The 17,161-nt window shown below is 46.2% G+C and overlaps 1 long non-coding RNA gene across 1 annotated transcript; it reads left to right on the top strand.

Moving 5' to 3' along the window:
• Positions 1 to 13,596: 13,596 nt before the first annotated feature.
• Positions 13,597 to 16,470, top strand: LOC130543511 (uncharacterized). Its single transcript, XR_008958891.1, has 2 exons — positions 13,597 to 13,734; positions 15,546 to 16,470. It is a non-coding gene; the product is annotated as an uncharacterized LOC130543511 (long non-coding RNA).
• The last annotated feature ends 691 nt before the right edge of the window (positions 16,471 to 17,161 follow it).

Here is a 17,161-nt window from a genome sequence, read left to right as displayed (position 1 = left end):
AGCTGTCCAGGGCCGAGTTCCATGGGGATACCTTGGCCAGAAAGACATTTACCAAATTAAAATAAAGATCACAATTTGTGAAAAGTGAAGGTCAAACTCCCTGGCAGTTGCTTAGCAATTTCTGTTCGCACACCAGTATTTTGGAGAAGCATCCATGTGGAAATCTGAAGAGGTTTCAGTGCTTTTATTCCCCATCTGACGTTGGGAGAGGAAGACGGGAAATTCAGCCAAACTGGCCCGGGCTCAGAACTGGCCTCTGCTCAGCCAGCCTCTGTCACAGCTCAGGCATACACATGCAGGGCTTTCCAGAGCATTCAGTCTAGAAACACTCATCCTGAGGGCACGGCCTCTCTAGTTCTCTCATAAACTCTAATGACCCTGCCTTTCATCCCTGCCTTCTCATGCTGCCTTTCTGGGCATTTCGTTCTGCTTCAACCTCAGCCAAGCTTTCTGAATCTCAGTTTCCTCATCTGTAACAGGCGGACCATTATGAGGAACAGATGAGTTGGAAAGCTTGAAATAGCTGTGAAACCATGGGCTAAGGCTAACAGCAGGCTCCATGAGGCACTGTGGTCACAGGATTAAATCACACCAAGGGACGAGTACTTCAAGGACCATGCAGGGATCTGCCCCAAAGTGGAAAGCAAGACACCAAGTATGAGAATAGTGAAGTTATTACAAGTAGACTGCAAGGAAGAGTCTAGAATGGTTCTCTACCTGGGCTGCACAACGGAATCATCTGAGGAGCTTTCGAGCCATTCACAATGCTCCGGCTGGACACCACACCAATTAAATCTGAATCTTCAGGGGTGGAACCAAGCGTTGTGCTTCACAGATGAGCCCAATACACAGCCCAAGTCAAAAACCAAGGGTCTAGGTGGACCAACTTTATCAAAATGGGATTTATGCACGTGGTATAAAATGTTACAAGGTGGGGGCGCCTGGGTGGCACAGTTGTTAAGCATCTGCCTTTGGCTCAGGGCGTGATCCCAGCGTTCTGGGATAGAGCCCCACATCAGGCTCCTCCTCTAGGAGCCTGCTTCTTCCTCTCCCACTCCCTCTGCTTCTGTTCCCTCTCTCGCTGGCTGTCTCTGTCAAATAAATAAATAAAATCTTTTAAATACATAAATAAATAAATAAATAAATAAATAAATAAATAAATAAATAAAATGTTACAAGGTGTAACCTAGAATTACCATATGCCCCAGCAATTCCGCTCCTAGGTATCTACCCAAAGGAATTGAAAGCAGGTGTTTTAATAGGTACTTGTGCATGAATGTTCATAGCAGCATTATTCACAATAGCCCAAAGAGGGAAACAAATGTCCATTGACAGATGAATGGATAAACAAAATGTGGTCTGTCCACACCATGAAATATTATTCTGCCATAAAAAGAAATGAAGTAGTGGCATAGTCGGCTAAGTGTCCAACTCAGCTCAGGTCGTGATCTCAGGGTCATGAGACAGAGCTCGACGTTGCCCTCCAAGCTCAGCGTGGAGTCTGCTTGATATTCTCTCCCTCTCCCTCTGCCCCTTCCCCCTGTGTTCTCTCTCTCAAATAAATAAATAAAAACTACATTATGCTAGGCAAATGCAGCCAGACACACAGGCCACATACTGTATGATTCCATTTACATGAAATACCCAGAATAGGCAAATCCATAGAGCCAGAAAGTAGATTAGTGGTTGCCAGGGGCTGAGGGTAGTAAGAATGGGGAGTGACTGCCTAATAGGTACAGGGTTTCCTTTCGGGGTGACGAAAATGTCTTGGAAATAGAGGTGACGGTTGCACAACATTGTCAACGTGCTAAATGCTGCCGAACTGTACACTTTAAAATGGTTCACGGCTGGGGCATCTGGGTGGCTCAGTCAGTTAAACGTCCAACTCTTGATCTCAGCTCAGGTCTTGATCTCATGGTTGTGAGTTCAAGCCCTACACTGGGCTCCACGAGCCTACTTTAAAAAAAAATAATAAAAATTTAAAATGCTTCATGACTGGGGCACCTGGGTGGCTCAGTTAAGCATCCAACTCTTGATTTCTTGATTTCAGCTCAGGTCATGATCTCAGGGTCGTGAGATTGAGCCCCCACGTCAGGCTCCATGCTGGGCGTGGGGTCTGCTTAAGATTCTCTCTCCCTCTCCCTCTGCCTCTCCCCCCACCACACACACAGGCGCTCTTTCTCTTTCTTAAAAAAAAATGGTCCATGGTTCACCTTATGTTGCGTGAATTTTACTTCAATAAAAAAAGGTAATAATGAATGTTACAAGGTGTCTCTGAATCTGGGTAAATACCAGAAATGGGTCCCTGCTTTTGTGCTCTGGTCTGATGTGCTGGCCAGCCCCCATGCTGCAGGGAGGCAGGGAAGGCTGGGCTCAGATGCCCCACAGAATGATGTCTTAATGCAGACCAGCTGAGGAATTTCTCCTTCATAGGTCATCCGCTTTTCAGATATGTGCTTTTCCCCCTTGAGGTCTGCTAAGGAGAACAGTTACTCATGGAGTTTCCAACCACAGGCTGAGTTTGAAGTGTTTCTTCATCCTCATTGTTTTCAAAGATCTTGTGCCTCACGAAACCAAAATAGCAAGGGAAAATATGGTCAATTTTCTGCTTTCAGCAAAATCTATTCAGCCACTTTGGCTCTGGAAGTCATTCTCCTCCCACTCCCGGCAAATGCTATCCCAGTTGCTCCTCAGGCCAAGACCCAGTGCTGGATTTTCAAAATGAAATGAGTGGGGGGGGGGACAGAGAGGCAGTGGGGGAGACCATCCCATGGCCTCTGACCTCACATAATGCCAGAACTTCCTTCTCATACCACAGAGGTACCTTTTGTGGCAGTAAAGAAAGTGAGGATCGTGGATTCACCCCTTAGCTTTGCTGATTAATGTGAGCCATGATGGATGGAGAAACTGGTGGGTCTCAGGAAGGGTGGTCTGCTGACGGCCTCACAGGTCCTGTGGATCTTAGGGTAGAGAGCTGTCCCACCTGAGGAGTAGAACACAAGGCCCCAGGAAGGCCCCCGGGACTAAATATTGATAATCGCCCCAAACTGAAACAAATGCTCAACAATAGGGGAATGAGTGGTGAATAAGCCAGCAGCCCCATGCAAGGAGTACTACTCTGCGATCTAAGCAAATGAGCTACTTATCTATGCAATGATGTCAATGAATCACACACACATACTGCCCTACACTCCACAGCGCCTGGGTCTCGTTAATAAAGGACTTGTTCTCCTTGGGGTGCAGATGCTCTCTCCTTACAGACTTCCTTTTCTCTTTTAAGTCAAGTTGATGGAGGTATAATTTACCTACAATAAAATGTACCATTTTAAGTGTATAATAACAAATGTAACACACCCATGTAAGCACCACCCTAAAAATGATTTAGAACATTCCTATCATCCAGAAAGTTTCCTCAGGTCCCTTTGATAGTAGTCCCCTCCCCACCCTCAGCTCCAGACAACCAGCGATATGCTTTCTGAACTATAGGTCCACTTTGCCTGTTCTAGAACTTCATATAAATGGAATCAACTGGTTCTTTCAGTCAACATGTTTGTGAGATGCATCTATGTTGTCTGAATGTCAGTTCATTCATTTTTTTAAAGATTTACTTATTTGAGAGAGAGAGAGAAAGAGAGAGTGATCACAGGGAGTGGCAGAGGGAGACGGAGAGAGAAAGCTTTGCAGACTCCTCTCTGAGCTGGGAGCCAGACTCAGGGCTTGATTTCATGACCCTGAGATCATGACCTGAGCCCAAACAAAGAGTCCAATGCTCGACCGACGGTGCCACCCAGGGGGCCTGGTTGTTCGTTTTTATTGCTGAGCGGTATCCCTGAGGTGTACCTCAGTTTGCGTGTTCAGTCACCTGCAGATGGGCATTTGATTATTTCCAGTTTTCACCTGTTGTGACTAAAGCTGATGGAAGGATTTCTGGGCAAGTCTTGTTGTGGACATGTGTTTTCATTCAGCGTTGACCTAGGAGCGGAATTGCTGGGTCAGATGGTAAGTACGCATCTCAACTGCTCCACATCAACACCAGCACTTGCTGTTGCCTTTTAGGCTCTAGCCATCCTAGTGGGTGTGAAGTGGTATCTCCTTGTGGGTTTGATTTGCGTCTCCCTGATGACTAGTGGCATAAAGCATCTTCTCATGTGCTTGTTAGTCATTTGTATATCTTCTTTGATGAAATCGCTATTCAAAACGTGTTGCCCATATTTTAAAGATGGGTTGTCTTAGGGGTGCCTGGTTGGCTCAGTCGGTAGAGTACGTGACTCTTGATCTTGGGGTCGTGAATTCGAGCCCCACATTGGGCATCGAGATTACTCAATAAAAAAAAATGTAATGAGTTGTCTTGAGTTGTCTTATTATTGAGTTTGAAGAGTTTTTGAACTAGATACAGATTTTTTTAGATGCAAGACCTCTATCAGATACTGTAATGGTTCTAATCTGGGCGGGTTCACCGATTCAACAAACAAATCCTTATAAGCACCTACAGTGTCTTAGACTCTGGGGAGAGCAAGGTGAATTAAACAGAAACCCTGGCCTTTGTTAAAGACTCGTGGTTTAGGAAGGAGGGGAGTTAAGATGGCGGAGGAGTAGGGGGCCCTTTTTCAGCCGGTCCCCTGAGTCGAGCTGGATAGGTACCAGACCAGCCTGAACATCCACGGAATCAGCCTGAGACGCAGGAAGATACATCTGGATCTCTACAAATGAACATCTCCAGCGCTGAGTATTGAGTTACGAAACGGGAAGCCGTGAAACCACGCACAGATATCGGAAGATAAACGGAAGGGGGAGGGAGCCGCCGCATTCGGGTGCCAGGAAGCGGTAGCCACCTGCAGGGGCGGGGGGGGGGGGGGAGCGGGCGGACTCGAGGACCGGCACCCACAAGAGAACAGACTGAGACCGTGAGCCGGGGAACGCACGCCACCAGACTGAAATGGAGCTCCGGTGCGCTCACTGGAACCAGACTGAGACCGGGAGATCCGGGAGCACGCGGGGGCGGCTGGCGGCTGGCAGTGTTAGAAACACAAAGGACAGAGACGCGCCGGCCCTGGAAGTGAGGGCTGGGACGCCGGGTGTGGGGCACACATCCCGGGACACTGCAGGGTTGAGCAGCACCAACAGAATCAGAGTTAAAGTGGCCAGAACATCAGTGGAGAACGGTCCGCGATCCCTCTGTTCTGAGACAGAGGCTGAGTTTCAGCCACTGCTGCTCTGACTCTCAGAAGAGGCACAGCAAACCGCCAGGGAAAGCCGCCAGAGAACAAAAGCCTGGAAATACCGGCTCACAGTGTGCCCATCCCCATCCCCCCTTGCAGGGGACACAAGACTCTACCCAAACAGGGTTGCCTGAGTATCGTCGCGGCAGGCCCCTCCCCCAGAAGGCAGGCTGAAAAATCAAGAAGCCCACATCCCTAAGATCCCTATAAAACAAGGGTGCACAGCCTGGGTCCCGGTCAATAATTTGGGCTCTGGACAACCTTGCAACCTCTCCTCATCAGAATGACGAGAAGGAGAAATCCCCCCCAGCAAAGAAAAGACAATGAGTCTGTGGCCTCTGCCACAGAACTAATGGATATGGATGTAACCAAATTATCAGAAATGGAATTCAGAGTAACAATGGTCAAGATGATGTGTAGACTTGAAAAAAGTATTAACGAAAATGATAATGAGAATATAGAATCTCTAAGGGCGGAAATGAGAGCGAATCTGGCAGAAATTAAAAATTCTATGAGCCAAATGCAGTCAAAACTAGAGGCTCTGACGGCCAGGGTGAATGAGGCAGAAGAACATATCAGCGAGTTGGAGGATGGGTTAGTAGAAGAGAAAGCTAGAATAGAATCTGGACTCAAAAAAATCGACGCTCAGGAATGTAGGTTACGGGAGATTACTGACTCGATGAAACGTTCCAATGTTAGAATCATCGGCATCCCCGAGGGAGTGGAGAAAAACAGAGGTCTAGAAGAGATATTTGAACAAATTGTAGCTGAAAACTTCCCTAATCTAGCAAGGGAAACAAACATTCGTGTCCAAGAGGCAGCGAACACCCTTCCCAAACTCAACCATGACAAACCTACACCACATCACGTCATAGTGCAATTCGCAAATATTAGATCCAAGGATACAGTATTGAAAGCGGCCAGGGCAAAGAAATTTCTCACGTACCAAGGCAAAGGTATCAGAATTACGTCAGACCTGTCTACACAGACCTGGAATGAGAGAAAGGGTGGGGGGGGGCATTTTTAAAGCTCTTTCAGAGAAACACATGCAGCCAAGGATCCTTCATCCAGCAAGGCTGTCATTCAGAATTGATGGAGAGATAAAGACCTTCCAGAATCGCCAGTCATTGACCAATTTCATAACCATGAAACCAGCCCTACAGGAGATATTAAGGGGGGTTCTATAAAAGTAAAAAGGCCCCAAGAGTGATACAGAACAGAAAGTCACAATCTATAGAAACAAAGACTTTACTGGCAACATGGCATCATTAAAATCATCTCTCTCAATAATCAGTCTCAATGTAAATGGCGTAAATGCTCCCATAAGATGCCACAGGGTTGCAGATTGGATAGTAAGACATGACCCATCCATTTGCTGTCTACAAGAGACTCATTTTGAACCTAAAGATACATTCAGACTGAAAGTAAAGGGATGGAATACCATCTTTCACGCCAATGGACCTCAAAAGAAAGCTGGGGTAGCAATTCTCATATCAGAGAGATTGGATTTTAAACTGAAGACTATAGTTAGAGACACAGAAGGGCACTACATTATTCTTAAAGGATGTATCCAACAAGTGGATATGACAATTATAAATATATATGCCCCCCAACAGGGGACCAGCAAGATACACAAGCCAACTCTTAACCACAATAAAGAGACATATAGATAAAAATACGCTAATAGTGTAGGGGACCTCAACACTCCACTATCAGCAATAGACAGATCACCTAAGCAAGAAATCAGCAAAGAAACAAGAGCTTTGAATGCCATACTCGACGAGTTGGACCTCATAGATATATATCGAACACTACACACCAGAACCAAAGAATACTCATTCTATTTTAATGCCCATGGAACATTCTCAAGAACAGACCATCTTCTGGGTCCCAAAACAGGCCTCAACCGATACCAAAAGACTGAAATGATTCCCTGCATATTCTCAGACCACAACGCTCTGAAATTGGAACTCAACCACAAGGAAAAATTTGCAAGAAACTCAAACACTTGGAGACTAAGAACCATCCTGCTCAGGAATGACTCGATAAACCAGGAAATCAAAAATCAATTTAAACAATTTATGGAGACCAACGAGAATGAAAACACAATGGTCCAAAACCTATGGGATATTGCAAAGGCAGTCCTAAGGGGGAAATACATAGCCATCCAAGCCTCACTCAAAAGAATAGAAAAATCTAAAATGCAGTTTTTATATTCTCACCTCAAGAAGCTGGAACAGCAACAGAGGGACAGGCCTAATCCACGCACGAGGAAGCAGTTGACCAAGATTAGAGCAGAGATCAATGAATTAGAAACCAGGAGTACAGTAGAGCAGATCAACAGAACTAGAAGCTGGTTCTTTGAGAGAATTAATAAAATTGACGGACCACTGCCAAGACTTATCCAAAAGAATAGAGAAAGGACCCAAATTAATAAAATTATGAATGAAAAAGGAGAGGTCACAACCAACACCAATGAAATTGGAAGGATTATTAGAAGCTTTTATCAACAGCTTTATGCCAATAAATTAAGCAATCTGGAAGAGATGGAGGCCTTCCTGGAAACCTATAAACTACCAAGACTGAAACAGGAAGAAATTGATTTTTTAAACAGGCCAATTGATTATGATTGTGAGGCCAATATTACCTTGATCCCCAAACCAGGCAAAGACCCCATCAAAAAGGAGAATTACAGACCGATTTCCCTAATGAATATGGACGCCAAAATCCTCAACAAGATCCTGGCTAATAGAATCCAACAGTACATTAAAAGGATTATCCATCATGACCAAGTGGGATTCATCCCTGGGATGCAAGCGTGGTTCAACATTCGCAAATCTATCAGTGTCTTAGATTTTATCCAGAAAGAAAAATTCAAAAATCATATGATTCTCTCAATAGATGCAGAAAAAGCATTTGACAAAATACAGCATCCTTTCCTGATTAAAACCCTTCAGAGTGTAGGGATAGAGGGCACATTCCTCAATCTCATAAAAGCCATCTATGAAAAGCCTACAGCAAATATTATTCTCAATGGGGAAAAGCTGGAAGCCTTTCCCTTAAGATCAGGAACACGACAAGGATGCCCACTCTCGCCACTATTATTCAACATAGTACTAGAAGTCCTTGCAACAGCAATCAGACAACAAAAAGGGATAAAAGGTATCCAAATCAGCAAAGAAGAAGTCAAAACGTCTCTCTTCGCAGATGACATGATACTCTATATGGAAAACCCAAAAGAATCCACTCCCAAACTATTAGAAGTTAGAGAGCAATTCAGTAATGTGGCGGGATACAAAATCAATGCTCAGAAATCAGTTGCATTTCTATACACGAATAATGAGACTGAAGAAAGAGAAATTAGGGAATTCATCCCATTTACAATAGCACCAAAAACCATACGTTACCTTGGAATTAACCAGAGACGTAAAGGATCTATATTCTAGAAACTATAAATTACTCTTGAAAGACATTGAGGAAGACACAAAAAGATGGAAAAATATTCCATGCTCATGGATCGGAAGAATTAACATAGTTAAAATGTCCATGCTACCCAGAGCAATCTACACTTTCAATGCTATCCCGATCAAAATACCGATGACATTTTTCAAGGAACTGGAACAAATAGTCCTTAAATTTGTGTGGAACCAGAAAAGGCCCTGAATAGCCAAGGAACTGTTGAAAAGGAAAAACAAAGCTGGGGGCATCACTGTGCTGGATTTCGAGCTGTACTACAAAGCTGTGATCACAAAGACAGCATGGTACTGGCACAAAAACAGACACATAGACCAATGTAACAGAATAGAGAACCCAGAAATGGACCCTCGGCTCTTTGGGCAACTAATCTTTGATAAAGCGGGAAAAAACATTCGGTGGAAAAAAGACAGTCTCTTCAATAAATGGTGCTGGGAAAATTGGACAGCTAAATGCAAAAGAATGAAACTTGACCACTCTCTCACACCATACACAAAGATAAACTGCAAATGGATGAAAGACCTCGACGTGAGACAGGAATCCATCAAAATCCTAGAGGAGAACATAGGCAGCAACCTCTACGATATCGGCCAAAGCAACCTTTTTCATGACACATCTCCAAAGGCAAGAGAAAAAAAAGATAAAATGAACTTGTGGGACTTCATCAAGATAAAAACCTTCTGCACAGCCAAGGAAACAGTCAAAAAAAACTTAAGAGGCAGCCCACGGAATGGGAGAATATATTTGCAAATGATGCTACAGATAACAGACTGGTATCCAAGATCTACAAAGAACTTCTCAAACTCAATACGCGAGAAACAAACAAATAAACAAATCATAAAATGGGCAGAAGATATGAACACTTTTCCAATGATGACATACAAATGGCTAACAGACACATGAAAAAATGTTCAAAATCATTAGCCATCAGGGAAATTCAAATCAAAACCACACTAAGATACCACCTTACACCAGTTAGAATGGCAAAAATTGACGAGGCAAGAAACAACAATTTCTCGAGAGGATGTGGAGAAAGGGGATCCCTCCTACATTGTTGGTGGGAATGCAAGTTGGTACAGCCACTCTGGAAAACAATGTGGAAGTCCCTTAAAAAGTGAAAAATGGAGCTACCCTATGACCCAGCCATTGCACTACTGGGTATTTACCCCAAAGATACAGACGTAGTGAAGAGAAGGGCCATATACACCCCAATGTTCATAGCACCATTGTCCACAATAGCTAAATCATGGAAGGAACCGAGATGCCCTTCAACAGATGACTGGATTAAGAAGTTGTGGTCCAATCATCGAGCCTTACATCAAAAACCGGGGATGTACTGTATGGTGACTAACATAATATAATAAAAAATCATTATAAAAAAAAAAAAAGAAGTTGTGGTCCATATATACAATGGAATATTACTCAGCTATCAGAAAGAACGAGTTCTCAACATTTGCTGCAACATGGAAGGCACTGGAGGAGATAATGCTAAGTGAAATAAGTCAAGCAGAGAAAGACAATTATCATATGATTTCTCTCATCTATGGAACATAAGAACTAGGAAGATCGGTAGGGGAAGAAAGGGATAAAGAAAGAGGGGGTAATCAGAAGGGGGAATGAAGCATGAGAGACTATGGACTCTGAGAAACAAACTGAGGGCTTCAGAGGGGAGGGGAGTGGGGGACTGGGATAAACTGGTGATGGGTAGTAAGGAGGGCACATATTGCATGGTGCACTGGGTGTTACACGCAACTAATGAATCATCGAACTTTACATCGGAAACCGGGGATATACTATATGGTGACTAACATAATATAATAAAAAAACATTAAAATAAAATAAATAAATAAATTTTAAAAAAAGAAAGGGGGGTAATCAGAAGGGGGAATGAAGCATGAGAGACTATGGACTCTGAAAAACAAACTGAGGGCTTCAGAGGGGAGGGGGCTGAGGGAATGGGATAGACCGGTAATGGGTAGTAAGGAGGGCACGTATTGCATGGTGCACTGGGTGTTATACGCAACTAATGAATCATCGAACTTTATATCAGAAACCAGGGATGTACTGTATGGTGACTAACATAATATAATAAAAAATCATTTAAAAAAAAAAAAAGACTTGTGGTTTAGAGCAAGCCCTGGGTGAAGAACCCTATAAAGCAAGGAATTAGGATATTTATGCTGTGTATAGCAGGAAGACCCCAAAGGGGCTGCCATAGCAGAGGGGAGAGGAGAGGCACTTCCGGGCAACCCTCCTGTCCAGAGAATTTCTGTTCTGCTGTTGTCCCAGATTTGCCCTGCCGCAAGCCACTTCTGATTCCCCCACAACCTTGTTTTGTCTGGCTCATTTAATCTTTTTTTTTTCTCTAGCTAAGGAGGTAGAACCCTATCCCTGCCTGCTTCTCGGGAACATGTCGTTCATAATCCTGTGACTTGTAGTCACAGTAATGTTGTCTGTGCTGCTGAGTGTGTTTTAAATTAAAGCGCCAGGGGATGTGGAGCCGGTCATTAATTTTAAGTGCATCTATTGTTAGCAAATGATGTCACCGCTAAGCTCTCCAACTTGTCACAAGAAGTCTGAATGTATTTCGGGTTTCTGCAGCAGCAAGAACAGTTTCCGTTTTGCCATGAGCAGGCTATGAATACTGTCTGCATTCTGTCAGGAATGGGAGAGCTTTGGGTACACATTTAAAATCATATTGGCTCGGAGAAGCAAACATTCTGTCCCAATGAGTCAATCAAACTTCATGTCCTTTCTAGTAGGAGAAATGGCAAGGAGCTGGCTGTTCATAATTACATGTCCACCTCTGTCCTTTGGAGGCTCCTCGAGGTAGAAAGTCATGTCCTATTTATCATAGTGTTCCCTGCACCTTACTCCAATTTGTCTTCTCATGTATTTATTGGGTCTCCCATAAAGGAATGTAAGTTTCTCAAGGACAAAAGCTATGCAATTATATCCCTCATAATATCCCTGGAGTATACTGAAGATACAGTGTGTACCTGTTGATTCACTGAATAGACCAAGGTCTGGTTTTGGAAAAAGTGTTAATAAAGGGTGAGAAGATTCTATTACCACCATTTTAGAATTATCTGGTAAAATTTTCTCTGCCAGCACTGCACACAAACGTCTATCACATGGGTAGTTATCACCTCAAATAATTACATTCACGCGAGGGTCAGAAAAACAGAATCTTTGTGTAGGATCCTTTACTGCAGAATTTACCAAGGGATTTTTTCCTTGGGCAATCTCAGATTTGAGCAGGTGGGGCTGTGGAGGTGTGGGGAAAAAATTCTGTGATGAGTCTTCTTGTTATATTAAAACCCACATAACATCTCCCACTCCCCCTGCTTGTGTTCCCTCTCTCACTGGCTATCTCTCTGTCAAATAAATAAATAAAATCTTTAAAACAAACAAAAAACCCACATAACAATAGAACCAAAACACCTGCGGAAGAATGTTTCAACATCCATAATCACACAATTCCAATGTGTTATTTTCATTTTTTTCTTCTTCCTTTAGGAAGATGGTTTGAGGGATTTTTTTTTTTCACTAAATGAGCTTAAAGTAATATGACCACTGTAGTTTTTGGTGATTACACCAATGAATTTCTATCTGAAATTAGAATAAGAAAATGAATTCCTATCTGAAATTAGAATAAGAAAATCGCCAAAGGGTTATTTCATATATTTGGCTCAGGAATTCTCTTTTTCAACAGACAAGCAAACAAGCCAAACCCACCACCTGTTCTGTTTTCTCTCATCCTTCATTCCCTCCCCCATAATCACAGTTCAGTGAAACCTAATCAGAACTGGTGTCCATGTACAGCTTTCATAAAAGCCACTTGAAGACCAAGCTCCTTGGGTAGAAGCCCAGCAGTTTCCATGCATCTTCTAGAATCTTCTAGGAGCTGCCCAACCCCTGCACCCACTGGCAGCTGTCTGCTGGGGGTCAGAAGGAACGGGCCTTGGAACTCACCATGCAGCAGTAGGACCAGCATCCCGTGGCCTTTCACGCACCTGGTGGCTTAGAACCACCCAGCTGTGGAATCCCTACCTGAGGGGAGACAGCACAGGTCACCGAGTGCCCAGGAGGGGTCCCTTGAGAACCGGGACACACAGGCCCCTCCCCACACCTCCACACTTCCTCCTGAATGCCCTGCCTTTGCCCTCTTCTTCTTCACACTCATTTCGCCCCCTTGAACTTGGTATTAAGAGAAGCCGGTAACAACAGCCAATCAGAAGCTCCCCCCAAATTGACAGCTTGGATCTGTCTGGAAACCCTTCATCAGACTAAAACCCTGACAGCGACGCAGATGGACTCACTGACAACCCAGCAAGCAAACGGACAGAGAGGAGACCTCTGCAGAGAAGCATTCATGAATAGTCCCCAAATGTCGCTTACTGTCCTGGGGCTCTGCTTGGTCCTGGTCCTCCTCCGAGGCGCCCTTCAGCTCCCCAAGCCCATCCATCTCCCAAGTCTGGCAGCCACAGTCGCTAAAAAATGGTCCAGCAGAGAAGTAAAGTGGGGGTGGCGGGGGGCAGGGAGATGGTGAGCAGGAGTTGAGGGGAAAGAATTGCTTGTGCAGGTTCGAGTGCTTATTCTGCTTTCTCCAGATTTAATGGCAGGAAAATCCTGTATCAGATGAGGATTAACAGAGATGAAAGAATGTGTCTGCCTTTCGAATCACCAAAGCCCAGGACAGATTTTGCTGACACACCAATCGGCTTTATCTCCAGGCCTTGGCCTCTCCATCTGCCTGGCCCCTTTCTCTTCTTAAACCGCACCCCCCAGACCCCACCTCCTGCCCTGACCCCAGCCCCAGCCCCCAAGCAATATGCAGCCGGAAACTGGCCTCCTGCCACCCAAACAGCATTATCAGCATTTTCAACAAGGACGCGTTACATAACCTGGAGAGGTGGGGAAGGGACAGGGCAACTGGAAATAATGTTTTCCCAAAATGCAGGGGGCTCACTTCCTTTCTTTGGAGTGGCTGATGGCAGATGATCCAAAAACAAGACTGTGGAGACGGTCCTTCACTACGGTAAGGCTAGAATCCTGCCTTTGGGGTTGAGGCTGTGCCAGCACTGCCTAAGGCGGCAGGTCCAGAGGCCATTTCTAGAACCTGGCTGAAGTTTCTCAAACCCATCAGGGCTCAGTTAGGCTGACTACTCCCGGTGTGTCTCCTGGGAACCAGGGACCAGCGGGGGCAGCAGCAGTAGCAGCAGGGGCACTGGTTCGGAATGTGGAATCCCAGCACTCCCACCCCCACCGCAGACCTCTGGAATCAACATCTGCATTTTCACCAGATTCGTAAAGCCCTGGTTTAGGGGAGCAGAGGTGGCAGTTCAGGTGCCCACCACATTCTTCTGGCCCTGGCAGGCTTGGCTGTAGGGTCTGGCCCTCTGCTCTTCTGAGACTGACCTGCCAAGTACACAGGGCTCAGAGCCACCCAGCTGTGAGATCCCTACCTGAGGGGAGACAGCCACATCCTGGCTGACCTAGCCTTGGTGTGCCAGCGCTGATGGACCGAAGCCTGGGGTTCCCTTCCCACGACTGGGGCTCAGGGTGTGAATCTGGGCATCTGAGGCTGCCGTGCCTTGGGGAATTTTTGTTTGCTTCCACAGGGGCCTTGTGAGCCAATATTATGGCTGAACTTGCCATAACCTCTGCTGGGAAGGAAAGCATACTGGGGATGGGGTAGAAACATGGGTAGATGAAGCCTTACAAAGGAAGCCACTGCCAAGTTGGAATGTGGCTGGAACAGCCTGTCCACACCTACAATCCTTGCCAGCGGCTTACCGGACCCACCTCGCCTTCAGTCTTCTCCAGGCTAGTGGGCCTGTTGCTCTGGGCCAAGGATCTCCCTGAGGAAGACCTTCTCTACCTAGGAAATCAGACATTTCTCCCGGGTGGAAAGTCAGGAGCAGTCACAGACCCTCAGAGGGGAAAGGAAGGGACCCAACCACCACGCCAGCAAGTACCACGGACTTGTGATAAAAAAACTTTGCTCCCAAGGGGTTAAAAGCAAGGAGGGAGGGGTGGTCACAGGAAGTACAACCGACTGGTATGCCCTCAAGGAGAAACTTCAAAGATCGAGATAGCCTGGGCCCCAGCCACTGCCTGGGAGGACCGTATGCTGACAGTGTTGCAATGTAGCTGGTGGCTGATAAGAAGGGGCAGGAAAAGGGAGGAGGAGTATGTGGGTAAGCCTATGAAACAGAAGTGGCCCAGGAAGCAACGCTCTGCCTCCCCAGGTGGCCTTCTGGAAAAGCTTCCTGTCAGCAGAGGAGGGGTGGGAAGCCCTGGTGTTTCTTTGTAATTCCTGCTGCACGGGGTTGGGGTGGGGGCAGCCCGCAGGGTCACAGCAAGGGGCCACTAGTGAAAGGAAAAGTCAAAAATTCCTCCTGTGGATTCGCAGGTTCAGGCATTCAGCGGCCTCCTCTGGGCACTCTCAGAGGGGACTTGGACACTAAACCAGATTCTTTCTACTTCTCCGCCTCTGACCCCTCCTGCTTGCACACACACACACACACACACACACACACACACACCCCACATGGAGACAAGACCATTCCACGGGGACAGAGGGCACGGGCATGTGAAGTTTGACTCCAGGTGAAACAAAGCAAGGTGCCCTGTTCCCCCCCCCTTTTTTTTAATTTATGTAATCCCTACACCCAACGTGGGGCTCGAACTCACAACTCCGAGATCAAGAGTCATGTGGTCTTCCGCCTGAGCCAGCCGGGCGCCCCAAGGTGCCCTGTTTCATGTCACATGAGGCAAACCAGACACACGCCCAGTAGAGCCCTGGAAGGAATTGGCAATCGCTTCATTCAGTGCCTTTACTTACAGATGAGGAACCTCCGGCCCAACTGCAACATGCCATGTCCTCACGTCTGGTTCGGGTTCCCCCAGAAGCAGATCCCAAGACAAGATACAAATACAAGTACAGTCAACCCTCAAACAACATGGGTTGGAAATGCGCAGGTCCACTTACGTGAGAATTCTTTTCCAACAAATACACTACAGTACTGGAGATGTATTTTCCTTATGATTTTCTGAACCACGTTTTCTTCTCTCTAGTGGATATGGCAAAAATACAGTACAGAATGCGTAGCACATACAAAATAGGTGTTCATTGACTGTTTATGTTCTCGGGAAGGCTTCTGGTCAACAGTAGGCTATTGGCAGTTAAGTTTTGGGGGAGTCAAAAGTTATATGTGGATTCTCCGACTGCCCCTAATCCCTCCATGTTGTTCAAGGGTCAACTGTGCTTGTTTTGGGAGCTGATTCCTGGAAGCAGTAGCAGGAGAATGGAGAAGGTGGAAATCAATGGTGTTAACAGGCAAGTTGGCACTGCGGGCAAGCAGAGCCTAATCCCGTGGCAAACTCTGCTCAGTCCATGTAGAGCCCATATCTCAGAATCATCCCAACTGCAGGGCAGGGAGCCGGGGCATTTATCCACCAACACCCACCGTCAGCAGAGGGCTGCTCCCAGAGGAGATGAGGGGCTCCATATTCTCCAGCAGCCTCTGGCTACCAGGCGAAATGACGTAGATGCACTGATTCCTAAAGAAACTTCTTGGGGCGCCTGGGTAACTCAGTTGGTTAAGAGTCTGACTTCGGCTCAGGTCATGATCTGGGGGGTCCTGAGATCGAGTCCCGTGTCAGGCTCCCCTGCTTGTCCCTCTCCCTCTGCCCCTCCCCCTGCTCGTGCTCCCCTCTCGCTCTCAAATAAATAAAATCTTTAAAAGAAAGAAACAAACAAACAAACAAACTTCTTTCTAGGGTCATCTCTTACAGCAAATCGAGCAGCAGGATTCCTTATGAAAGGTGGGAGTAGCTAAGCTTCCCAGTTTGGAATTGGTAAAGCAGTGCCAATTACCAAGGTGGCATGGTGCAGGGAGGCGTGCTGGGATTTCTGCTCCATGCCGAGCTGCTCTGGGATGGGCTACAGGGTCTCCTACTGTTCTGATGGGCGAGGGTGCCTCTCAGGGGCTCCACAGCCAGCGGCCCCACGCTATGTGATACAGTGATGCCGGCGGCTTTGCCTGTTATTTGGAGGACATAGATTTCACCTCCAGCCTTTCTGCACTATGGTTACAATTCACAGACACTCTGACCCTGGATGGCCGGTTCCCCAGCCTCTGTTCCTTTCCTTTCGCACTTCTCCACGTGCTGAAATTCCAACCTTCCTGGCAGGCTTAGCACGAGTGCTACTTCCTCTAACAAATGAGCCCCTTCCCAGCACCCTCCCTTTATGTCCACAGGCCTTACCGTTTATAGTCTTTGGTCCAGGGATGTGCCTGATCCAAGTCGCCCTCCTACAACGCCAAGATCACCGTTAGACTGGGCAAGATGGAGGGAGACCCAGGGTGAGGAGCCAGGGGGCCCTGGGACCTCAGAACTCGGTGTCCAACAGACTCTGAACCTACCTCTCTTAATCCGTCCTCCTGAGGGTACACTGT

This window comes from Ursus arctos, chromosome X (assembly GCF_023065955.2).
Source record: "Ursus arctos isolate Adak ecotype North America chromosome X, UrsArc2.0, whole genome shotgun sequence".
Lineage (NCBI taxonomy): Eukaryota > Metazoa > Chordata > Mammalia > Carnivora > Ursidae > Ursus > Ursus arctos.
The sequence above is the reverse complement of the archived record's forward strand: the minus strand, read 5'-3'. Positions and strand labels throughout refer to the sequence as shown.